The sequence below is a fragment of the Amblyomma mixtum genome, chromosome 3, assembly GCF_055824585.1.
Source record: "Amblyomma mixtum isolate Tamu chromosome 3, ASM5582458v1, whole genome shotgun sequence".
In the NCBI taxonomy this organism is placed as follows: Eukaryota; Metazoa; Arthropoda; class Arachnida; order Ixodida; family Ixodidae; genus Amblyomma; species Amblyomma mixtum.
This window is the reverse complement of record NC_143014.1, coordinates 234706768-234733187: the sequence shown is the minus strand read 5'-3', so window position 1 is coordinate 234733187 and position 26420 is coordinate 234706768. Positions and strand designations below refer to the sequence as shown.

The 26420-nt window shown below is 45.9% G+C and overlaps 1 pseudogene; it reads left to right on the top strand.

Moving 5' to 3' along the window:
• The first annotated feature begins 1403 nt into the window (after nucleotides 1–1403).
• The window catches only part of LOC149354053 (serine/threonine-protein kinase PLK1-like), a 256800-nt pseudogene continuing 231783 nt past the window's right edge, over nucleotides 1404–26420 (top strand).

Sequence of the window (26420 nt, the reverse complement as noted above, 5' to 3'; positions counted from 1 at the left end):
TTCCTATTTCACCGTCGCTTCTTCGTTCAACCTCTGTGTGGGCTTCTGTTGGCTTAGGGTTTCTGGAAGGTAGAAATGGTTTGCGTGCGGTGGAATTATGTTTGTAAGAGGAAGACTGATTTTACCGGTGGATGTTCCGGTGGAAGCATCTTGAGCGTCCGAACAGTGCCCGGAAGGCACCCCAATCCGCTCCGCTAGAGGTTCTGCGGGTGAAGGTTTCACAGTTATAGCGACCACGGCTCTTCCGCTGGAAATGGACTTCAATCCCGCCCACTTAATGTCGACATTTAAGCTTCTGATAAAAAGAATCCATAAAGTGGATAATGCAGAGAAAAAAATATCGGTGAAAAACAAGCCAAATTCTCCGGGCAATGAAGTAGGTGATGAGTGTTTATAATACCACACAATACAATGCAACTGAATTTGATTCAGTGAAAGGTGCAGGTATAATTTGAGTCCACGTAAGTGTCGAGCGCTTGTAGGTGGGGGTAATTGCTATTCGGTGCATTTAGTGTCACCATAAGTCGGGGTGGAGAAATGCCACTGGCATTGACGCGTTCTCCGTATACGCAGAGGTTGAATCAAAAATAAAATTCAGAAAGACACTATCAAGAACAATGAACTAGGATAGATACAAAACACCAAACCATAACCATTGGTGAGTGGGACATAAGCAATGGAAAGAATTTTGAAGAGAATATGGAGCCTGGATACGGAGCAAACTCAAACACGCTCGGGGAACTTTGTCTCGAGGTGCGCAGGCGACTTGGCGTTTGTGCGCCTTCCGCACGGCTCCCCGCATCCGCGGTGGCCCCGGCCCACCCTGCTGAAAAAGAGTTCTATGATGCAATAACCTCATAGAGGTTTCATCATAGAATATCATACAATCTGAATGATATATCATGCAATTTGTATGATATTGTATGACATCTCTATGATGACTGTATGATTTTACAGAAATCTATGACATTTGTATGATAATTTTCTATGATTTGTATGATAAGTGTATGATATTTGTATTATAAACTGTATGAGTTTATTGCACATACAACATTTTTCAGCAGGGTATGATTTATTGCACGTACTAATATACAGGTAAGCCATAAGCCCAGCAGTGTGTGATTTAGTGGCTTGCTGAGTGGTGGACGGTAGAGATGACTGACGCATCCATTGATTTGTTTGTCGGGGGCCATGACAAATCTGCCCAGAGAATTCAAATCTGGGTTCTACTCCCCGAGACATGAGGGGCAGAAGAAAGCCTGATGCTCGGTTTATGGCTAACACACGCGCTCAGGAGCCACTGTGGGCGCTCATTGGGTACCAGGTGCCTTCTATAGTCGACGTGCCATGGTTTCAATACGTTTGGTTCACAAACCTTGTTTTGCAATATTTTCCAGTCTCTGATGGAGGTGCACCGGCATCGGCTGACGCTGACTGAGCCAGAGGTGCGGTACTTTCTGCACCAGCTCCTCCTTGCCTGCCGGTATCTGGTGCAGCAGCGGGTCATTCATCGTGACCTGAAGCTTGGTAACCTGCTGCTCAATGAAAGCATGGAGCTCAAAGTGGGAGGCTTTGGGCTTGCCACCCGTCTTGACTACGAGGGGGAGCGAAAGAAGACCCTCTCTGGTACCCCCAACTGCATCGCCCCAGAGATCCTGGCCAAGAAGGGGCACAGTTATGAGGTCGACATCTGGTCCATTGGGTGCATCCTGTGAGTCCTCTGAGCCATCGCGCGTACTCATACTTACTGGCTTCCGTAAAGAGCGGCGAAGCGGCCCCACCTGTGACAAAACTAAGGCCACATAACCGAATCCAATCCAATATGTTACTCACTGTGCTTAAAATTTTCGTGAACCTATGCCAGAACACCAAAAAAAATTATTTTAAATGAGTCAAGTGATGCATCGTCATTATCATCATAGTCAGCTACTTCAATGCCCCTGTAGGATAAATGCCTCTAGCGTTGATATCAAAGAAGCGTTCTTCAGCACTTTCCTTGGCTACTTGAGCTTGGAAAATTTTCGTCAATCAAGTCTGCCGAATATCCTGATTCCATCATTTCACCTGGCTGTGTCTCCGCTTTCGCAAATGAAAAGGTTGCTTGAGGCTTACTGCACCGAAAGGACTAAGCATGCACTTTTCGCACAAAATGAGTAAAATTGCCGTGAGTGCGTCTTGACAAGTTTGTTCGAGCATTACTCTTTGAAGTATTTCTTAAAACTTGATTGTAGTAGACAGGGATGGTACCACCGCAAACGTTGACAGCAGGGCGTAGAATTTTTACAAGGAACACGTTTGACATGCGTAAGGTTCTGCGTACATTTAGGAAACAAAACTGCGCAAAGTTAAGCAAACAATTGTCTTTTCTAGCACAAGGATTAGCATGTAAACTCATCAAGTCTTGGTTAAGCAAGGATACTGTGCAAAAAAAAACGGACGAGAAGACGACAAGGACGGGCGCACACTCGTGACTGAGTTTATTCGGAAGAACATGGATACTTATATCGTCATGTCGGCCAAAATATTTACTGCGCGCATGCTAGAAACCTGCTTTCCTTCTGATACAACTCTATCAAGGTGTCGCTGACACAATCATCTTTTTTGTTCATTCTTTATCAGCGACATCATGATAAAGCTGTATCAGAAGGAAAGCAGGTTTCTTGCATGCGCAAAGTAAATATTTTGCAGACATGACGATATAATTATCTCTGTTCTTCTCAATAAAATCCTTTTCGTCTTCTCGCCTGTTTTTTTGGGGGGGCAGTACCTTTGCTTAACCATGTATGACCAATTCGTCCAACAGAACGCACTCTTCATCAAGTCTATCGTGCAGGCAAAACACTCGGCAATCTTCTTTGTTGCGAGATAACATTTCTGTTTCTAGAAGTGACTTCGAAGCCCACACACGACCTCCGTATGGCTATCACTGTAAGAACAAACTTTACCGCAGGCTTTCCCATTGCTGCAGCATGCGTGCACTTTCCTTTCTTCCCCCTGAGCCTTTGCCAACAGTGTTTGCATTCTGCAAGTTTGCTTTTCATCCCGACAAAACTTTCACAGCCCATTGAGGATGTGCCGCTTATTAAAGACGACCTAGCATGGTTCACTGCCATGGCAAGTATGGAGCTGTGCGGGTCCAAATAATCGGTATGTGACCGTTCTTTGCAGGTTCACTATGCTTGCGGGATATCCTCCGTTTGAGACCCACACGCTGAAGGATACTTACGTGCGCATAAAAAAGAATGACTACCACATCCCTCTGGCGGTGAGCCCCTCGGCCAAAGCCCTGATCCGAAAGATGCTTCATCCACAGCCTGAAAAGAGGCCCGACATCGAGGCCATTCTGCAGGACGACTTCATAACTAGTGGCAAGTTTTTTTTTTTTCGATGTACATACGCACTGCAGAAAAGCGATACGTACGTGATGGTACACGTCTTTGGAATTACCATAACAGTACAAAATAATCAGACACCTTATATCTGGCATCGCGTCTGTACTTTTCATGGCAGATTTTTCAGGGCTAACGAACAGTTCCTGCTTGGTGACCTGGTGTTTAAAACTGTCTCTATATGAAACGCACAAAATTTAAGGTGCGCACAACATTCGCCAAAGGTGTCAAAACCACAAGGTTTAGCTATCGAGTCACGTAGCAGGGCTCCAAACCGTATCATCGATCAACGTGGAAGATGATGTGAGGGGAGTGTGTGTGGGGAGCAGCGCAACACCGATTATGCCTACTTCCCGTGCAGAATATGAAAGCCTGAGATGTCAAACATTCTGGCAGCAATTTCTTTACAGAAAGTGGTTTTTGTGTTCAAGGCTTTCCTATTAAGGCATAAAATGTGACGAATGGAGCACAGTGTGGCACCTTTGTCTTAGTTAATAGGTGGCGTAATGCTGACGTCACAGCTTCATGTCTGCCTTTTATTAACTACACTGACACTTAAGAAAGACACTTATGCGCCGTGAATGTTTCGAAACCGAAGTGACTTCGCAGCACCAATGGATGCTGTGTAACTCGAGGGTCATCACGGCTGAGCAAACCACTCCATGCGATGGTAATCAATATGCAGCCAGTGGAGATAAAATTATGTACGTTGGATTCCAGAGCTACAGAAAAACAATGTTTTGCAAGTATTGATCATAGCATACCGTCGACAGCGGATATAATTGTGTTATTTTATTGTGTTAAACCTGATGAAGAGGAGAGCCAGTCAAAAAGGACAAGTACTAGAAGAGAGACGTAGATCAGAACGACTGGACTAGCAAATGTGCTTTAATGAAAACAGCAACCCCCCCCCCCCTCCCCTAGTAAGGTTAGCATGGGCATGCCTGGCACAATTATGGCCACATTCCGGAAATAACAAAGGGAATATAAGCAACGTATCTATCAACGGCTATCTGAGAAGGCGAATTCTTTTCCAAGCAAGTGCACTGAAGTGGTACTGATACAGTTATCGTCATGCATACCGACGAAGAATGCTTCTAGAATGTCGCGCTTCTCTATGCCCCTACCCTTGCCAAGAATTGCTACCCGAGGTGAGGGTAGCAATCACACTCCCTGCAATCGCGAAGCAAATTCGCTCCATTATTAGCAGAACCCAAGGACTTGTGGTGTTCAGGTGCACGCAGCCGATTATTGATATATCGGCCTGTTTGGCCGATGTAAACCTTCGCACGTAAGCGGGAACTTACATACCACGCGCGTGTCACATGGCGTGAACAGGTTCTCATGCTGCGTCAAACAGAATTTCTTCACTTGCCTCTTGAGATGGGCGCGCATAAGCCAGAAAGCTTGTAAGGAGGCAGAAAACACAACCTCAATGCCCTGCTTTACAGGCTTCTTCACCATGTATAAAATGGCCCAGATTTCTACTCGTCTATTAAGCTTGCTTGATTTCAACTGCTAAGTATTGTCTTCTGATGCCTCTTATAGACTAACGAGAATAATCGATAACTTTCTTTTGTTTGTGAGTCTAGCCCGGTTGTCGGCCTCTGCGCAGTTCATTCGTGGGCAGAATAACTGTTGACCGCAGTCAGAAATACGCGATTTGTTTTGTCATGTGCCACAGTCATTGACTGCTTCTCTGTTATCATTCTAGGGCCCCTGCCTTCACGCCTGCCAACGTCTTGCCTTGTGACGGAGCCGCGCTTCGACACGCTCAACATTACTTTGACCCCCGATGGCCGTAAACCTGTTTCGGAAAAGAACGAAGGCAGTGGTTAGTTTACCAACGTTATTGCATGTTGTTTGCGTGCGACTTTGCTGGCTAATAGACACATTTAGCATACCGTGTACTGTGATATCATTACCTTTACCTCTCCATACGCACTACGACTGTTGCTATCAAGATATAAGAGGTCCAGACGCCATGGCTACAAACCATCGAACCAAGTGAGCATCTCTAGTGCAGGGCGCTGCATGCTGTTTGCCATCAAAGTAAGTCGTAGCGTGCAAAGGACTGACAGTGATAACCTGCATTTTTGAAGCCTCCGCTCCATGAATGCGCGCCTCTCCTTCAATGCAGTCTCCCAAGCTTCACTGGCAGAAAACAAGCTGCCGCTTTAAATTACGCACGCGCAATGTATGCGGGTGACCGGTGCACGCACATACCATTTCCCATGAGCACCTGAAGTCTCGTGGAAATTGGGTCACCCAGATGCGCTGGTTTTTTACATTTTCTCTTGTACAAAAGGTGGATTATCATCATCTAATGTAAAGCGTGCCTCGAGAATCACTGAGTATTTGGCTTGGCTAGTCTCCGCGTCGGTTCACCTCTGGGCTTCAGCGACGCTCAGGTTTTTCTTCCTCTGTAACAGATCGCCATGCATCTGCCCAGTACTTGGCACGTGGATGTTTTCCTCTTAATGTAAAGGTACTGCTTTCGCGTATCGGCACGAAGCTGCTAGCCAACGGCAGTCAATACTAACAAAATACCTGATTTACTCACATAATGGCCACACCAAATAATGCATGTACCTATCACTGTTGCGAAAAAGTTAATTTTTGCTTATAATTGCCCCCCGTACAGAACAGACCCTACAAATGTTCGTGAGCTTCAGTCTTTTACTTACCATAATCATCGTTTTCCTGCTCTCTATATAGATTGAGTGAATCAGAGAACATATTTGGGCCCTCTGCACAATAATTCAAAGCATTTAATAAGATACCGTCCCGAGCAAAGTAATCTACACTCCTCAAGCTTCGGGCATGCTTCATCGCCTCGCTATATTTCAGAACCTTCTGCTGTCGAAGTGGAAGTAGCTGAGGGGCCTTTTATAGAGAGCAGTCTCTATTGCTGGGCTAGTTGGTTTCAGTCATTATGGAGTCTACAAAGCTTGCAGACGAATGGACGAATACGTTAACGACACACATTAAGCTCAACATTCAACTTTTTTTTAATGTAATCGATCCGCAGTTTTAATTTGGAAGAAAGGGAGGGACGCGAATTCATACCTACTGATAAAGAAAACTGCAGCAATATTCTATAACAGCCAATCACGAAATGATAGCCAGGAAGGCTAAGTCCGCCACGAAGCAAAAAGAAATAAACTGCAACAAGAAAGCATGATAAAAACAGGACAATGCCGAGAGAACATTCTTGTCGTCTTCACCGCGTAAGTTACCGGCAGTTGTCTCGGCCTTGGCCACGTTTTCTCATGCTTCCCTGTCGAATTTTCCCCCTTTTTGTTTTGTTGGAGGCATAGCCTTCAGGGCTAGTCGTTCTATGAGTGGCTGTTATGAAATTTTCTTCCTGTTTCCTTTGGCCGTAGGTACGAGCGCGAGTCACCGCATTTGTGCCAAATTAATAGATGTGGTTCGATTACTTCAAAAATAAAGTTAGTTCAGCGCGGTGCATACGTTGTTTTCGTCTTTGTGCCTTCATCTTCAAGCACTGTGGATTCCTTTCTGCTTTTTGTCTCCAGGCATGCCAGTTTTACCGTTTCGATCCATGGCCCTTCTGTTTTCTCGAAAACTCCTAGAGGTTTCCCAAAAATAGCGATCCACATAGCTGTGTGCGGTATACACCACTTTGCTCCCGATAGTGCATTCAGTATAGTGTGAAAAAAAGGTGTATGTTGCAATAATTTCCTGCAGGCTTCGTCTCAAAATTGCATTCAAAATTCATGATACTCTATGACACTTGTATGAAAAACATACGATTTTGCACAAAATAATGATATTTGTATGACAATTTATGTGATAGTTGTATGAGAAAACGTACGAGGTTATTGCATCAGACAACTTTTTTCGAGTTTAGAGCTCGGTATATATTGCACTAGGGATGGGCAATGACTGATTCAGTGAATTTCATTGTTTCGGCAATTCATGATACTGCCAGCGGGGCAGACCAAAAGGAGGCTGTAAGTCGCCTCACGATGTCCTTGCCCCGCTAGATGTAATATCAGCAGTACTGAGTTGTGGAAAATTGCATCCGCACTGCAAGTACATACGCACTACACTGCCGTAATATAGGCCACCGCACAAAATATGCCAGTTGTTTCACCTAAGGTATTCCGGAATTTTTAAATATAGATTCATTGTTTTTTCCGATGTGTAGTGTATCAGAATACACCTCAGACGTGCTAACTAGTAGCTGGTTATCTAATTTTGAATAGTCAGCTATTAATGTCAGGCTGCTTACTTACTGACAGGCTTGTAGCACAGCGTAAGCATCCAGATCAGTTTTTAGGATACCAAAAACACAGCCACCCTCTAAGCTATGACCCAACAAATTTTGCCTACATAATTTTATCCCCATAATGATCTGCCTTGGTGTGCTAGTGTTAGTTCCAGCTATTCGAACTGCGTGTATAAGGCCAGCTCCGCTACGATTCGCAACTTGGAAACATTAACCAGGAGGCAATCAAGGCACAACCTTACGTCATCAAGGAAGCATCAGAGTCTCCTGTACCTGAGAGTCCCCGTGATGCTCGCAGCCTAAGTATGGGAGGCGATCAGTTTACATTATTTCTGGCTTCCACAGAAAATATTCTTCAGCTGTTCTGGACGCCGTTGGAATCAGCCTGCAGATGCCAGTTAGAAAAACCGCATAACAACAGAGAGACGCTCTGTTGTGTCCTGGATGGTGCGCAGGTTTTATGGGGAAGGTAAAAGAATCGTAATGAATGTCAATCGGGATCTTGCATCCCGAGTTTTCGTGAAGCAGAATAAGGTCCTCACCGAATGGCGGGGATTATGCGGACTCTGCGTGTAATCAGAATTTTAAAAAAGTCTAGTCTACGGCAAAGAAACATTGCTTGGACTCTTCTTTTCCTATCTGCTTTCTTTGTTAACTTAGTCTACGTATCGATTTCGTAAAACAGGGAACAGAGCTGTGCTCTCTATGCCAATGTTGCGTCTCAGTTGTCATGAAGGAATGTAGCATTTTGAATTAGAATGCCTGAAAAAAGCCGCTAGAAGGCAAGCACTCGGTAATTGTATTCGACGAGGCATAGACATGCTAGTCACTGCTCGCTGCGTAGCCGGTACACAACCTTTGTTGTGCAATATAAAATCATTCGTTTTTGTGCACAGCTAATGCGAACTCTCGTAGCAGAAACATAGCCAACAGCTGTGGAAAAAAGAATTTTTGAGCAGGAAACCTTCCAGGAACGCACTGTTTTCATATAATGTAAGATTTCGCCATGCAATCGATATATCCGCAGGTCTGCCTACGGCAGTCTTGAATTTTTTTTTTCTTTTAACATTTTTGCTAACGTCAAAAGCGTTCTCCATTGGTTTTCTGTGGTGGTCTTATCTGCTGCGATCGATGAAAACACTTAAAAAAAGAAAAATTTTGCGATGAATCAGAAGAACGGACCATTTCCTTCAGTATTTCTCTAAAAGTGTCTTACAATTTTCTAACTTTCCAAATTTTTGTTCGCAACTGTAGGACGTAAAAGACCTAAAATCACAAGAACATCATTTTACTCTACCATGCTCGTCGCCATAATGAAGCAGGTCAATGGAAAATGGTATGTAGCTTTCTAGTATAGATTATGGCGCACTCGTCATAGATGCACATATGGCAGAAAAAAAATTCAGGGGGCACTTTGACTTTCTAAAGTGGGCAGAGGCGGAAGCGTTTTCCGCACCACCTTCGCTGTTTCTGTGGCACTGGTGGTGTCACATATATTTGAGTACTAATTACTAAGTGATGGCAAATCGCTAATTAATTGTTAATTACTGATTAATGCCTGACTACTAATTAACTGCTAATTAATGTCGCTTAAGCTTCGCCTTTAGGAGTGGAACGCGACAGCACGTTGTAGCAAAGCCAGGGAGTCCATGGAACGCCACCACCCATTCGGCGCGATGCCTTGCCCTTTGAACGCAACGCTTTTTGAGGAAAGGAAATGGCGCAGTAATCATCTGTAATCTCGGTGGACACCTGAACCGCACCGTAGAGGAAGGGAGGTGGGAGTGAAAGAAGATAGATAAAGAGGAGCCGTAATGAAGAAAATGAAAATTGGTTGGTTGGTTTATGGGTTTAACGTCCCAAAGCGACTAAGGCTATGAGAGACGCCGTAGTGGAGGGCTCCGGAAATTTCGACCACCTGGTGTTCTTTAACGTGCACTGAAATCGCACAGTACACGGGCCTCGAATTTCTCCTCCAAAGAAATTCAGCCGCCGCGGCCGGGATCGAACCCGCGTCCTTCGGGCCAGCAGCCGAGCACCATAGCTACTGAGCCACAGCGGCGGCAAAATGAAAAATGAAAATTGCATTTGAGGAAAGGAAATTACCCAGTAACTGTCTCACATATCTCGGTGGACACCCGTCAAAATTCAGGGGGGCACTTATTTGACCTAAAGTGTGGTCAGTGATGTGTGGTTAAGATGTTAAGCTTCGCCCCTAAGAGTGGAACGCGACAGCGTCTTGCAACGCTGCCAAGGAGTCCATAGAACGCCATCGCCCATTCGGTTCTACGCCTCGCTCATCGGTAAATTGGTTTTTGAGGAAAGGAAATTATCTGTCTCTCATTTGTCGGTGGGCACCTAAACCTCGCCGGAAGGGAATGGAGGAGGATGAGAGTGAGTGAAGACACCATATTCACTAGACGCGCCTTTGTTCATTCCGAACCATCGAGCTGGCATGGCGCAGTGGATAGCGTGCTCGTCTCTCACGCCGAAGACCGGGGTTCGATTCCTGAGCTCGACCAATTTCTTAATCGCTTTTATTTATTTATATGGCCTGACTAGTAAAGCTAATTAGGCTAATTGGGTAATTAAGCAATTAACTAAGCTCAGTCCCACTTGGAGCATCACTATACGATCCCTTCAATTGGTTGTATGGTTACTAGCCAAAGTGCAATTGGCCCCGTTTGAAATGCGCGCACTGTGACGTCACGACCGTTTCCACCAATTGAAAAGCGTGAAATTTTCTGTCGACAACTGCTGTTTACAACGATGAGACATTAAAGGCTTCCGCCTTAATAACGTGCGAATGTGTAAAAGCCTCCCAGTACGATATTCCCCGCGCTTTCGTACGGCTGTTGTTATGTCAAAGCATATGCTAATTTCATTATGCTTCGGAGAACACGCTCACATAATTCGGAGAAATCTTAGCGAAGATATACTTATGATAAACTAGCCAGTAGGAGCATCAAAAGCTTTCGGCAGAAAACTCAACGATGCTGCCAAGGCTGTATGTTCTGGGTGCGAAATATGCACGCTTAATACTTTTGCAGCTTATTGAGTCACATTTGCACTTGTTCTAATTTTTCTTCAATTTAATTAACCCTTGGAAATACGGTATATCGATCATGTTCGACTGGTTGAGCGCTGCTTGTCTGCATTTCTCTGCACCAAAATATGTCCGTGAAAGCTTTTATCCAAGATTTCAGTCAGAATTATTTTGGCGTTTTCGGTTGATTTGTGCAATGCTTTCAGTGGCGGTAATTATTAATAGAGAGTTATACCATCTTGTTACAGTGTTTACGTTACCATTTACCGTGTTACCGCACGATGGACTTTCCGGTTCGCGCTACGCACGCCAGAAGGCGTTTTAGCATACCCTCTCTTCAGCAACAAGTTACCGAAACGCTAAAACGAGTGATGACCATTGCAGATGCCCCAGCTGTTATTGCAAACAAAAGGATGCATTGCAAGCAGTTTCATGCAGTGAGATGCTACATGTGCTTTAATAATATTTTTCTCTGCATATCACGAGCATCACGGGTGCATTTAAAAATCTGCAGCGGCATTTCAAATGCGCCCGTGATGCTAGACACCTTGCCTACCCTGGCTAGTCGACAATTTTACTACGCAGAACTCAGTAAGCTTGCGCACACAGAGCTCATTGCGTTGCGAAGGTTTTAAAAAGCGCAACTACGACACCTTCTGTTTGTCGTGTCGCAGTGTCTTTGAATGTTTGTTTTTGAATTTAAAGACAGTGGCGCCATCTTGTGACAGTAAGTCAAAACGCGTCAACTCTGGCTGTAGAAACGTTTTATTTTCTGTACTTAGTGAAGAATATGATAAGGGAGTTGCCATCTTTTTTTTTATTTTTTTCAAGGAAGAGAACTATTAAAATAGAGGAAAATGTAAAAACTGGCACAAAGCTGAAAATTGCAGTGTTGTCGTTGCTATCTTCGCTATGTACACGGTAGAGCACTATATGCGCTGCATATAGTTGGGCAGAATTGCTCAAAAATCGCGGAATTATCTCAAAAACATGGGCTGGTTGTCACTTAAACCCCGATCTATGAGTGAGAGTATGCGCACTAAAAGCGAATGCCTTCGTTTAGAACGGGAAGGGGCGCCAAAGAATGCGGCGTTGATTTGTATTTGGTCCGAAGCGGCCGTGCGTGTGCTGCCATGTAGTATGTTTACGACGAACTCTTACTCCTCGAGATGCTAAAAGGGATCCTTAAAGTGCTAGTGGCCCGGTAATGGGCCCGAATGCGCAGATGCCGCTAGCAGAGCCCAGTAAGCGGTAACGTAAATACGGTAACAATATGCTATAACTATCTAATAATGGAGAGCTCCATATTGTCCAAATGCCTGCGCACTGGAATGGTGTTATAGAGTGAAGTGACCAGCTGGACATAAAAGGCTAATGCATTTTATATGGGGTACGAGTGACTCTGGGGAGAGAATGAGCGAATCAGATAACTTGTAAATCGCAGGGTTTCACGTCCCGTGGCAACACGTGGGCAAATGAGCGCCGCCGTAATTAAGGGCTCCGGATTGATATAGAGAACATGGTGCCTATTTGACTAGCGCTGATAACGTACTGCACGCAAAATATCTTTGCAGCGTAGTTTTGTTTCCTTTACAAGGACCTTTATTTCACATTTCCCTGGGCATTAACGGAATCTTCAAGCAATCATCTGCCTAAAAAAGACTCTTCCCCCTTCTCCCCCCCACCCCCCATCCCCCGAAAGCTACATCTGAATATCCAGGGCTACCTAGGGGATGGCTGTAGGATATTACCTGCTCTATTCTTTTTAGTGTGAGCTAAAATTTACGCAGGTTGTCATTGCGTCCGCATTAAACTACAGCCACCGCGGCAGCCACGGCCAGGAATGTTATCTGCGGTCGGGTGCTCTCCAGCAGCGCTTATCGATCACGGTGAAAGTCCCGCTGCTGCCAGGCAGCTGCCACTGCAGGAGATCAGCGAAACTTGCTTGAGTACCAGAAATTCGGTTGGCTGTAGACGTACATGTCATGCCACCAAACATCACATTACTTCCGACAGAGGGAGCAACCCGTACTGAATTACCAGTGCGTGCTTGTCAGATCATACGCTGTCCAATGGGGCAGCGCGTACGCCTCGTTTATAGATCATGCGCAGTGTGGCGCACTCCGGCGGAAATCCATAGAGCCACTGGGAACCAGAAGAGTGCCCCAACGCCCACCTACGCCTCCGTCGCTGGCCTCAATTCGCAACGTTTTCTGCAGCCTCCGCGACGCAGCGCAGTCCAGTGGCTGCTAGTCAGACTGTCCGTTTTCTATATAATGGGAGCAGCGTCGGCCCCTTGTTTCCTGGTAATCCACCAGCGTTTTTAGCTGATACGACAGGCATTGATAATACAGGAGGCGTTGGCCACAGCCATGTTCCACAGAAACTACGACCGTCAGACGTGGGAAATTGCGAAATGCGGCTTCCAGGAAAAAGATTTTACAGTGGCTGTTACCCTTGTAACAGGAAACTTGTGTTTGGGCTCAAGCACTTTTTTTTTACGCAGGTCCCCACTGACGACCTCCACCTGGGTCTGAAGCTCCTGGTACTGGCCTTGTTGGTGAAGGCGGTACTTTGGAGTTATTAGTTCCAGAACTTTATGGTACTAATGAGTAATTGCGCGCTGCCAATGACAGCTTGCATGATTAAAGATGATTTATCAACCTTAGCTGTGTTCATACTTTTAATCATCGACTCAGGGGCATTTTATGGTGAAGTAGGAAACGTGCACAGATTGCAACGCGTCCATTCGTACTACCTCTGGAATATCTCTGGAATTAATGCAGTAACATCTAATAAAGACATTAAAATTAGCAAAACTACCTCAGCGATTTTAGATATTTCCATCTTTGTGTTATGCAAAAGCACCACTGGTGCATTACTTCCACCGAAAATCCCAATTCCCTTGAATGGAAAGGTTCAGTCAGTACATTATTACAATTTCTTTTCTTGAACTTTACCATTTAGAGAAGCATTTAGGATTATGCAAGATAGCTACTTTTCTATAGTGGCTTTGAAATCAATTTCTAGAGGATCGTTTAAAAAAAAGGAATAGAGGTAAATGCAAGTAGGTGAGAACACCTGTTTGAAGCGTAGAAGCGGAGGTAGGCAGCTCTACCTAAAATGTTCTGGCTAGGTTCAGATAGCCCAATGTGTTTAGCGTATTCCCCCAATGTTGAGTAAATTTACAATAAAGGCGTGATTACTTATTAGCTTCCACCCAAGCGCAGTCGCACGGCTACAAAGCAATGGTATACAGCATTCAAGGAATCTTCGCAGTTGAATGCGTCCTTGGCCGTGGTTCGAAGCCGGGAAAGCTGCCTCTCGGGAGCTGTCGCTTTATGAACTGAGCTAACCAGAAAGGCTAGCCGGTGAATTCGCTTGGACATATAATGAGATATATTAGGTTGGAGCAACCTAAAAAGAATGAAAAACAATAAGCCGCTGCCTGGACGACATATGTACAAAGGCTTAATCCAGTTTGAAGATAAAAGAAAAGGCCCAAGGTCAATGATAATTTTACTACCCGTAGGTGGGGAAAAAAGGGAAAATGGGGGGGGGGAAGGGAAGCTACTATAGTGACCCACAGCCGGGCAAGCGGGCCCGGGGAGACAGGGTAACATGGCGTTGTCGGTGAGCATAACAGGTTTAGCGCAGGATAGTAAATTTTACTTTTGAAAATGCGTTGAGTTTTCTGCCGCGTCTTCTCCACAGCTCTCTTATCTTTGCACTCGGTCTTTAGGACTTAAAGGGGGCTCTTTGAATGCTAAGCTAGGCATACGTTTTTTTATGCTGCCTTACTATTCTAATTATGTCGAAAAAGCTCGGTGGTCACTAGTGTGCCAAGAAATATCTTTCAATGTAACGGGGTCACCCACTGGTCGTTCAAACACTCTTTCAACGCGAGAGGCACCTGCGCGAAATTTATTGTCGCAAAGTTTGTGAACCAAGCTTAAAGAGAAGTCAGCAAAACCGAAGAAGAGAATCCACGTCCATAGAGTGGAAACTGAAGACATCGTAGCGGCACCACTCTCGACATTCCAAGCGAGCGGAATGGAAATAAACACGGCCTGATGTCCGCATCTGCTACTCACGCTAATATTTGTACAGAGATTATAGCAGCCTCCACTAACATCGCGAATGAGATCCTGTGCCCGCTCCATTTTGGAGGTAATCCTTTGATTGCTGCACATTACTGTGGCAATTCTGAGTCGTACAGTCTATTGTCGCAAGTGCGGGCCTCTGGACGCTCCTAGTTTTTGTCTGGCGTGATGTATCCATTGGTTTTAGTTTCGGTTTCGATTTGATAGATTGGCTATTTCGTTGTTTACGTTTGTGTACCTGTTGATTGGCTGTTTGTGTCACGTGCTTGTTATCTATAAATACTTGTGCGCGGCGAACAAAATCGGGTCTTTGTTCACAGCTCGCGTGAAGCTTTGGTCTCTTCGCACGTTGGTCTCTTTTTATGTATTGAGAGCGTGCAGCTCCATGTAAGTAATATCTATATCAGTATTTATAATATACGCAGGTACCTTCGGTGCTGTGGCCCAACAAGTTTTGCGTACATCGCGTCAAAATATATTGAACTTGAAGTTTATTTGTCGCTCTTTGTTGTACAGGCATCACTGGGAGATAGAAGACTCAGGGGAAAAAGCTGCTTGAATGCAGCTTTGCGCGCTAGAAAACTTTGCACGCAAACCAACCCCTGCAATGCATGTCACCAGTCGAAATAGCCGGAATTTGTGGGGCCACAGCACCAAGCGTAACTGATAACGAACTTTTGGATGACCGATTGGAATGCTTCCACATGTGCTAATCTCGCATAATAAACGCATGCTTCATGTTCTTGCAAAAACGTGGGCACTGAATGCATTAGAAGAATGGAATAAGTGGGTATTCACAACGCACAGTAATATCAAGAACTAATTTCGACAGCCGGACATGCGGAGGTTTCACAGAGATTAAACTCTTGATACCCAGTTTCTCTAATTCGTTTCATGCCTTTTACACGCAGCGTGATCATAAATATATTCATGTGTCATGCAAAGCGTGAAGCCAACGCGTTCACAGCAGCAACCTCTTTTTGAGTTTGGCGCCGATGTGAGGTAGCTGCCTGAGGAAAAAAAATGGAGTGAATGTACGACTCCCAGCCAGCATTCATTGACTTGTTTCACATTTGGGACAACTTTTGCAGGAAGAATAGTAAGACATTTGTTGAACTGAGCACTGTCCCTCGGACTTCAAGTTTGTTCCAGGCCTTCGGGGTGGCCTATCACGGAACTCGGACCAGCAGCACACAATGGTCTAGGCACTCATTGTGCCCAAGTAGTGACATACCGATTTCTCAATATTTAGCGCCAATGAGAAAACCTTACTACTGGTTTTGGATTGTTGGCATGTTAGCTTACGCAATGTTGAGCTAGAGAATTATTTTTTTCCTCTATTCCTTCATTAATTGTGTATTAAAGATTTGAAGAAATGACAGATTCTAAAAATCTCATTTGTACAATAAATAAACGAAGGGCACACAGAAATATGTTTTCCACGTATATATCTTCCCTTTCACGAGACTTGAATGAAGCCAACAGCCACAGAAACTAAGGGGCACAGGGGATTTTTTTAAATTTATTTATTTGTGGTGTTGATCAATTTATATTACTGAATATGTTATCGCTTAAAGCTAATTGATTAGAAAAGCAGAAGGAAAAACAACCACATGCCGCCGGTGGGATCCGAACCCAGACTTGTAATTCATAAAGGCTTTAATGCGTGTAAAAGCGATCACATGTGCATAATAAACAATGTGTTAAAGATGAAAGAAAAAGTTACAGTAAAGCTTTTGAAGCGAAAAGCTTCGCTATGAGGGTCGGAGCCGAGCTTTGCGTATACCGTATGCCCCGACTGAGTGACGTCATGCGCAGCGTTCGACGCAGTCGTGCGCTACTGCACATGTGCGCCGCCTTCTCTCCACCGCTACTACTTCATGCGCTCCTCTCCTGCCTGCCGTTTGACATTTCGTAGCAGCCGCGTGTTGCCCGCGTCGCAGCCGGCCACCCTCCTCTCCGCATTCCTGCAGACAGTTTTAACCGCGCCGATTTCCGTCTCCTCCTCCGCCTCCGTACCGGCAGTGTGAGGACAGCCGAACGCCCCCACCGTTATCGTGGTGCTCGCAGTGCATTGTGCGCGAACTGCGACAGCCATGACGTCAAACAAAGCATAACTGAAGCTTTTCGCTTGTATATCCAGGCTTAACCACAGCTAAGCCACTGCCTATTTTTTTCTGCTTAATATGAAACAAAAACGTTTCTGATTACATTATGGGATTATTGTAGGATGTGTTTTTTACACTGAGGCTGCTTCCGCGCTCTCAGTAATGATTACTGGGAGAGTTCTCGGTTCACTTACTTGTAGGATATTGAACCCCCGCGAGGTTCATCTTATCAGCAGCAAGGTCTATTTATAGTGACGAGCGCCCCACAGCTTCCAGCTGGTGATTACAGATCTCAACCGATGATTAGAGAAACTTCTCCGGGAGTCGGCAGTGCGGTTAACCACAAAACAATAATTATGCTACAAAAACTCATGGTAGTAATTCGAATAGCGAAAATCGTTCCGCACGAGATAATATAAGTCAGAAATCCCAAAATACGATAATCCTTACAACGCCTGCAACGCCTGTAACACTAGGCCGCACCTAGCACTAACACTAGGCCGACTTTCATAAACTTTGCAAGCGTCCGAGGAAGGGCGCGTTTGCCCGTTAACCACGATGCCACACCAGAGGCGAGGTCATCAGCCCGAGACGCGTAGGGCAGGGCACATCGAGCGTAGGGCAAATATGCCCCGGAATTATTTGGCCCAAAAACAGCCAGTGTCTCAATAAGTAACACCGGGATGTAAATAGGGCTCTAAGTCCATCCAGATATATAGTAATATCCGCCCAAATTTTAAAGACTCCATTGTATACATGATCACGCATAGCGTGTACATAGGTGATAATGTGCGCGTACAGATTACCGCATTAGTGAAGGTTAGCCATGACATCATCATCAAAGAAAAAATTGACAGCACGATTATGAAACCTGATACAAGGACGCTGCGATAGCACTTAGATTTACTCTCGATGATTACTTTTATGCTTTTACTTAATCTAAGCCAAGGTTCATGCACCCGACAGAATGCTTCTATAGATTGAATGCCACAGGTGGGAGGCATTTCTGGACGGTGGAAATCTCACTCGTCAAGGCTCCAGACGCTCGATGCCGACATTTTCGCCAAACGCCACTGGAATTGCTATCGCAGTAAAAAAAGCGGAAGTAGTGTACATATGTTTCTGTAGCAGTCACATCCATGCTTTGGCTTGTGGACGTGGAAATCTTCTGTGTAAGCCGCAACTTGTGGTTGAAAAGAAGCTCTGCAAAAGTCTTTCTGTCTGACACTTGTAATGTCTAGTAGCCCTCCAACCTACTTCTTTCATTTGCCCTCGCTACTACCTGGAATGCTTAATTGGACTACTTTAGAGAGCTGGAGGCACTGAAAAACGGCCAAAACTAAATGAACGAAATGCTAAGGAAAGCACAGATCATGATAACCAGAATCGCTAATTCGCGTATAAGTGATAAATGAAGCAGAATTGACAAGACGAAATTTTCTCCGCTGTGGTATGTCTCTAGGGGTCTTGCTACCGCTGTGGACCATCCTAACTGGACTGCCCAATGATTTTTTCGAATATATATATCAGGTGCTGTCGCGTGCAGTCAAACTCAAATATTGAAACAATTCGTTTACCTGTGGAGAAGAACCGGAGATGCGGGAATGGGAGAAGTACAAAGGAAGACAACGGCACAAGCGCTTGTGTCGTACTCTTTCGTGTTTTTCTTGCTTCACGCTTCCTAATGAAGGCAACTTTCGTTTGGACTCCCTCAGCCAAACGCCCGCAGTAATTATAAAAAACCGCGTACCGGGAAGTCTCCAGAGTCAACAACATGAAACTTTTCCGTGCCAGAATAATACGCGCAGAAAGGAATTTTTCACTTCTCATTTTTTCTATGCCTTTGTTCATGTATTACATCGAATAAACTTACTCAACTATTAGAATGAGGTTCTGGCTGGTTGCAGCGTATTCAGAGGCTGCTATCTTTCTGCGGTGCTTGAAGGTAATTAAAGCGGAAGTCAATTATTATCACAATGGTATTGCGCATCCTACTCCAGCAATCCACGTCGGGGTCCTTAAAAACTGATTGATTTAGACCACAAAAAGCAGCCCTTTTTCTCATCGTTGGACGCGTTCGAGACGTTAAGCTCAAGCTCATGTAGCAGTGCAAAGCACTCTTCGCATGCACTTTTAAAAACTAGGGCCCCGAATCTGTGTCGTGATCACAGCTTTTTAATCTCATCAGCCATAGCATGCGCCCACAAGAAAATGTAGGGCGTTTCCTTCAATGCCCAATGAGGTGGCAGGCTCCCTGGCCCGTTGTAGAGAATACGCCTCTCTTAGAAGAAGTACCCTTCAATGGACCTAACACTGACAAGGAAGAAAGAGCCCTTTATTGGCACTAATGGGCACGCAGCCTGTTCAAAAATGTCTCCTTGGCAATTATAGCCAGTGCCGAATGAATGCTTTCTCAATACCCGGCAGACGTTTAGGAAAACAGGAAATATTCCTTATTTTAAACAGTGGCCGTTAACTTGTTTTGACCATAGAGTAGGCAAGACCTGCATAGGTAAGCACGTTAGGAGGTGCTCAGGATTAATATCTACTTTTGTACTGGTTTAGAAACAATCTCCTCGTCCTGTGGCTGTTTTTAAAGTATTTGAAAACGCGAGCTTCCTCGCAAACTAAGATACCTTCTGCGCAGTTCTAGCAGTTCGATGGAGAACAAAGCCATTCGATTGGTGATTAATGCCAACAATCTACAATAACTTACGTCAGCTGATCTGAAGAACCGCGTATAAACCAGTTGTTCATCAACGTGACTAAGCGCTTTCCCTGTGGCTCAATATATGTCACCTTTCTGTCCTTCTATCCTCTTTTGCAAGTGCAGCATAGCCACTGACATATACGTCTGGTTAAGCCGTATCCAGTATCAGTATCTGTTAAGTAGTATGAATAGTCCCTCGGTAGCATGTGCCGAGTAGAATTTACCATATTTAGCAGTGATATATTTTTTTGTATTCTTTTGATCCTGAAATATTCTTCTTCATGTTGGAAGGTCAGGACTCATCAACCACGCCATTGTATCAACCACGCCAATATATTTTTATAGAGACAAAACTGAAGTTTGAGGATTTCAAAGCATGTTAGCTCGCAAAAGTATGGAAACTTAATCCTCGAATTTTCCTGTTCAGAATAGCACTGCGAGGAATAAGACTGTTTTCTGTGCTTGAAATTGCTGTGAAATCTTCACTCCTGTTCCACATAGTGCTTTCTGCCGTCGGCGTGTTTGTTTGGAATTTCTCGGTCGTACTACTACCGTTAGGCCCAGCCAGTGCTGTTCCTTGCGTAGGTGCCCCGAAGAAGGTTTGGTTTGCATTATGGGGTTTAACGTCCCAAAGCGACTCAGGCTATGAGAGACGCCGTAGTGAAGGGCTCCGGAAATTTAGACCACCTGGAATTCTATAACATGCACTGACATCGCACAGTACAGGGGCCTCTGAAATTTCGCCTCCATCGAAATTCGACCGCTGCGGCCAGGGTCGAACCCGCGTCTTTCGGGTCAGCAGCGGAGCACCATAACCACTGAGCCACCGCAGCGGCCCTGAAGAAGAGGTAAAAGACAAATTAGAACCGCTCGTGCGCTCGCGTTCTTTCTTCCTCCTGCGTCATTCAGTAATTCAAGCATACGTTGAGGGCTCGTAGCTTCACCAGAAGAGGCCATGTATTTTGGGTCTGCCAGGTGTCCTCAAGCTGTCCTTTTCTCGCCAAGGGGGTTGCTCGCCCGCAGCTCTCTATTCCTACGTGTTCGAGTGACGCCATCGGGCACGGAATGGGCTGCGGCCGCGGTAACTTTCTCCGCAGCGAAACCTATGCGAGGCGCACGTCTGGGCGGCCACCAGTCATCGAGCTCGGCCACGGCATCGTTGTGTCGCTCCGACGCTGCAGCCGCGCACGTGGAGAAGAGGAGGGTGGTGACGGTCTCCGCCAGCGGGTGTCGCGTCAATGGCCACCGACCCTGCAGCATCCATGGAGCGGCAAGCTTGGAGCCTGGCACAGCCCTCAGCCGTCTGTCAATCGACCACCACAGTGCTTTCAAGCTGAGGGCTTCTCTGGTGAGTATTGCTTATTGACGGCTTCGTCGAGAAATCGGTATTTCTTCTGATATTTTAGCGTTGTATATTTTAAATCCTCTACAGTACTCTCAGTTGACAACAATTGTGAATGTAAGTAGCGAGAGACTGGTACTAGGTTTAGGAAATTAGTTAAATGTATTTTTCTGCAAACAGTTCTCGTCGTGCTTAGGCATTTTCGCATGCTCTCAGAAATTTTCTTGATGCGCCGTAACTGACGCTGCTTGTCTTGTGTCCTGCTTTTTTCGCTACCATTTCCAGCTCTAGTTAAATTGAGTACAGCCTCCTCTCAACAAGTTACCAGCCACCATTACTTGTATTCAGGATTTCTAACATGCAACACTTTGGGACTGAGGAACGAGCATATCACCCATGAAAAACCATTTCTTGCCAGGTATTCGAGGTCAGCGAGGCAATCAATGATGCCTTTATAAGTCTCTCTGCCTCCTTCCTAGCTTACCGACTTCCAATAGTACTACTGACATGGTTCGCTCTATACTCATAGCAAAAAATTGAAGGACCTCAGTCGCAGAGTACGATGCTTGATTAACGCTAACTAGCGGATTTTCGCCCGTAAAACTATCAGCACACAAGTACGGCGCCATGCACGACAGTCAGTGATCTCGTTTTGCACAGCCACAGAAACGCCATTGAAAAGGCACAAATATCTGCAGTAATCTGCAATTATTGTGCAGATGGATGGCTGAGAAGTTTACTATGCATCACGATCTGGATTAGCACAGCCGGTTTGAATTCGGCTACTCCAGTTGGCGTTCGCAGAAGCGGCACAGGGGCCGTACTGCGGCCGTGGCCCAACTGGCAGCTTGTGCTTATGGATATAGTGGCGTCTCTTTACTGCTTATTGGGGTGTGCAGACGGATGACACCGACGGAGCATTCCCAGGAAAAAATAGAGATAGCGCTGCAAAAGAAAATGCGTGGTAAACTAATGAAGCGTTTAAGAGAGCGCCCGCAAATACTCCGGAAAGTATCAACTTACGGTTCATCTGTGAAGACCCCTAAGACGCATTGAAGTTAACTCCTTACGGCATCAATTTTTATTCTCGCTGAAAAAATTACCGTGAGCTCCATCTCAGACGAAAGGAGCCAAATCATACATAGTTGTAGAAAAAAAAAACTACGGGGTGGCGACATTTAATAGCATATCATCCTTAATACACCGCGCAGTTTGTGGCACTTTTTGTAAACACCAAGAGCTGCCTTTCAGCGGCAACAGCTAAAAAATAATTACAAAGTGTAACGCCAAGAACGGCAGTTTCTTGCAAAACGAATCCTTTTTGACAGCACCAGCTATGGTAGGCCCCTAAAATGCATGACTAACAGTTGTGGTGCCTGTGGACGTACTACTCGTCGTTGGCGCAATGCGCGCTCAAAACACCATGAGTGGGGTCTCGGAACAGAGTACCACTGCTCATCTAAAATGAAAAGTTAAGCGCGAGAATACTGAAGCGCAACATACCTCACATTGGTTTCGCTTGGTAGTTGTGTCAATGAGCTATTTGACTATGCGGTCGTCAAAAGCCTGCAGTGAGGCCAACGAGTCCTTATATTTGGTTGCCCGAATGAAGGCTGCTCTTTTAGTGCTTATTCGCGCAGCTCGCTTTTTTCTGTTATACCCGTTCAGCATTGGATCGGAGTAGGGAGAGAACCTAATCTTCTGAACTCGAAAAAGTATGTAAGATCATTTCAGTTAATGGCGTTCACTTCTTGGCACTAAAATTGCAGAGCACCATACAGTGGCAGAATTACCTATAACTACATGTAGTATCATATATTATATCGGAATCTGAAGGATTATCGCCCCGCAGATGATATAATAGAAATTTCTCCTACCTAATGGAAGAAATTTGTTACCTCATGAACTTTTCATAATGCCGTTACCTCCTGTTTGAATGAAGAACAACTTTTCTGTACCTTTCGAATTTCTGAAAGGATTACGAAACGCAGCATCACTTCACATTATAAATGAAAAACAGAGAAAAAATCATCCCCCCCCCCCAAATGTTAAGTTACTTTGAGCAAGGCTCCCAGACAGTACACATTGGGATGCTAAATAAGCAAACTTCCTTTGTTGCCATTCACAACTACTTAAAAAGAGCAAAATTGCACCTTATCATATATGATAGGTCATACGGCAAGGGTTAAACAGTTAAACATGAAGATGCCACTGCTATTTCCCACATTTTTAGTGATGTCACGTATCTTGCTAGTCCATGCTTTCAATACTCACCGCACACTCCCTTAGGTCGCGAACCAAAATCACTTTTGAATGCAGCACAGCCAGCGCCACCACCTCCAGTTGTATTCCCTTTGTTAAATCCCAGCCTGTGCCTCTCAAGACTCCGCTCAATGAACGCAAACATTCGCGCTGTCTACAGATAACCCTTTGGGGGGTCAGTTCTTGGAGGTGAGTCGTACGCATTCGTGAGCGGTAGACTACTCATTCAAGGCAGTCAGCATTCTACAACAAGCCCTCTGAGCGCCTATCACTTCATGAACATCAGCGCCCTTCCTTAAAATTCTCCATTTCCTGAAGCCTGCCTAATATTGGGCTGGATGCCGGAGACTTCAGTCGCGATGAGCAACCGACGGGGCAGTCAGGCATACTATATTTGAGTGCACTAGCCCTTATAGTGGCCACTCCCCGCATTCAGCCGTTGTGTGTTGGTCTCTCTGTTTGAAGCCGGTATTGTAGCAGGTTACTCACCTGCCCAACAAATCGTGAGAGGCTGCTCGGGAAAAGCAAGTTGGGTCACTGCCCACCAAAGCAACCAAATCCCCACCGATGGCAGCACCTGCCATAGAAGGGAGTGGCGCATCGCTTGACCGGTGCACCGCTGCTCGAGGTGTGTTAGGAAGACTTCCACGGAATTATGATTCGAGAGAATGAGCAAATTTTTATACATAGATATTAGCCCATTATCGCTATATGCCATCCGTGAACGCTAGATGTGAACACCAGAACCGAAGGGAAAACCGAACTGCTAGCGCACCTAGTTGGCATTTGGCCTAACTACGCAAATCGATCATCATTTTTGCTGCCTTTGTGCCAAGGCTGCAGGGCGTCATGTATGGAACTAAGAAAAGTCGGCATATTGTTCATGCGTATGAATCAGCTAGCCCTGCGTAAGCCATCGAAATATAATAGATGAGCAGGTCCAGAAAATGTTGAGGGGAGCACTTAGCAATGATTTTGGACCGTAGGGGCCTCACAACCACCTCGTGGTTTCTTTCGCACACCACCTGCACTTTTTTTAAAGCTGATCCACTATAGTCCAGGTATTTGGACATCAATGCTAGGTATGCAGATATTGCAAGTGGTGTCATATAAGTGAGTGTTTCAGTACAAGTTATCTCCAAGTATGCCTGACATACGGATCAGGCTTCGCACACCAGCGCACTTGTAGCCCGATGTCCGCTCTTCCAAGGATATCCACAACCGCCACGGTGGTTCCGCGAAAAGCACCATCGGCTGCGTCTTTCACCTCCTCCACGACCACCACTTCCTGCGGACTGGCGGTGCTCCAAGGACGAGGAGGGCTCGGACGCAGAACGTGAGGTTTGGGGGACGGGTCGGTCACCGGTGCTGCTGCTCCTAGTTTCCCTCGTCCAGCCTCGTCAGTGGAAGTTCATATCCGCCTGCATGGTGTTCCTCATAAAGACGGTGAACTTAACCGTAAAGCCCGAGTCGCACTGCGGAAACACAACAATGACATGAACCAAACACGTTCGCAAGCGAGCCGTCAACAAGTTGCCGAACCAACTCGTCCTACAACTTCTTGTCACACTGCACGAACGCCAGGGAAACGAGACAGGTTGCTGGGGTGTTCCCTCGGTATGACAGCTTCCGGGAACCAGAACAATAAACAAACAGTGTTCGTGGACCCGGTTGGCGCTGTTCGCCGGCCGGGCGAATTTCCTGGCGACACCGCTCGAACCAAACCAAGCACTTTGCGGTGATTCACCGCTTTTGTGCCTTTCGTGCTTGGGAACGTCGTTTGCAAAGTGCAAAAAAGAGCGCTTCCTTTCGTGGTAATGCTGTCTGCTGCGGTACGGCGTCTTGCAAGCGGGTGCATAGAGACGGGAAGGCTGCCGTGGCCACCGTCGGCTGGCGGATGCGGCCGCCGTGGAGAAGCACGTTCAATCCCCGTCGCATTCTTGTGAGCTAGCGTGCACTTCTGACGAACGCGGTTCTGTAGGGAGCCAAAAGGAATGTCCTGTTCCAGGGACTGCCTCGGCCGCGAGCTCCAGAAGTTTCTTGACGGGTTTGTGCGCGAGAACCACCCGAGCAGGATCCGGCATACAAGCGTGCCAGTTGCTCGCGTGAACATGCCGCCGTCGTACTCGTGCCGCCAGGAAAGTGACCTGATCGGGATGATTGAAGAGAGGCGTTTCCATGGGATATAACAGACCCAAAATATCAACTATGTGATCTGAAGGAATCTGTGTTTCAAGAGATCGCTAGTTGGGACTGTATTTCACAGGTGAGCGCGAGTTAACAGTTACCTGTCCTGCTATTTTTGAACTTGAGATGAAGAAGAAAGCAGTGCTGCATTTTTTTCTTTGAGATAGCAATCAGAATAACTTTACTGGGTTCCCACTTGATTGCAAGCATGATACGTACAATTATATCTTTTTTTTTAGTACTCTCAGAGCGTGGAACTAACCCGATGAATCTGCCGAGATTGTGGCGTGATTTGTAGTGACCGGCCGGGTTGATAATGCATTGTGTAACAGCAGCGCAAAACACAAAATGTGTAGAAGTAGACACAGGGCACAGAAAGTAGACGCATGTAGTCCGTGTTTAATTCTTCTGCATGAAGTTTTCGAAAACGCCTTTCTCAGGCGCCCTTCTAAGCCAGTCGATCATCCAGCGCGGTTTCTCTGCGGTGGCGGCTGGTCGTCCGAGTCAGAATCGAGCAAGGCTGCACATCAGCCGCCGCGCACGATCATAGTTCGTCCGATATTCTGCAAAACCGCCAGTAGCTACGACAGCGCAAGGTGTCTCCAGTTTCCGCGGTTTTGCACACGCACGCAGGAGAGCGTGCGAGCAAAAAGGCAGAGAAGCGCCGGGGAACGCGATTGAGGTGGTTTTTCCGGTGTGACAGAGAGTTTCCGAACAAGCGGCGCACATGTGGCCAACACAGGCTGGCGGGAGACAGCGACACGTTTACCCTCTGTTCGTGTTGACGCGGTGTGACAGGATCGCCAACCCGACGAAAACACTGTTTTGTCGGACGGGTTGGCGGACTGCTTCCGCAGTGTGACTCGGCCTTAAGGATCATAATTGCAATGCTTCATAGCTCCTCTGCACCCGAGCTGGTTGGCGAGGCTCTACTTTTGGCGCGTGAGTACGATTGGGTCGTTATGAATTCGCAAAAATGCGCAGCTGCGCGGATCGTATGCGCTACATTGCACCCTGG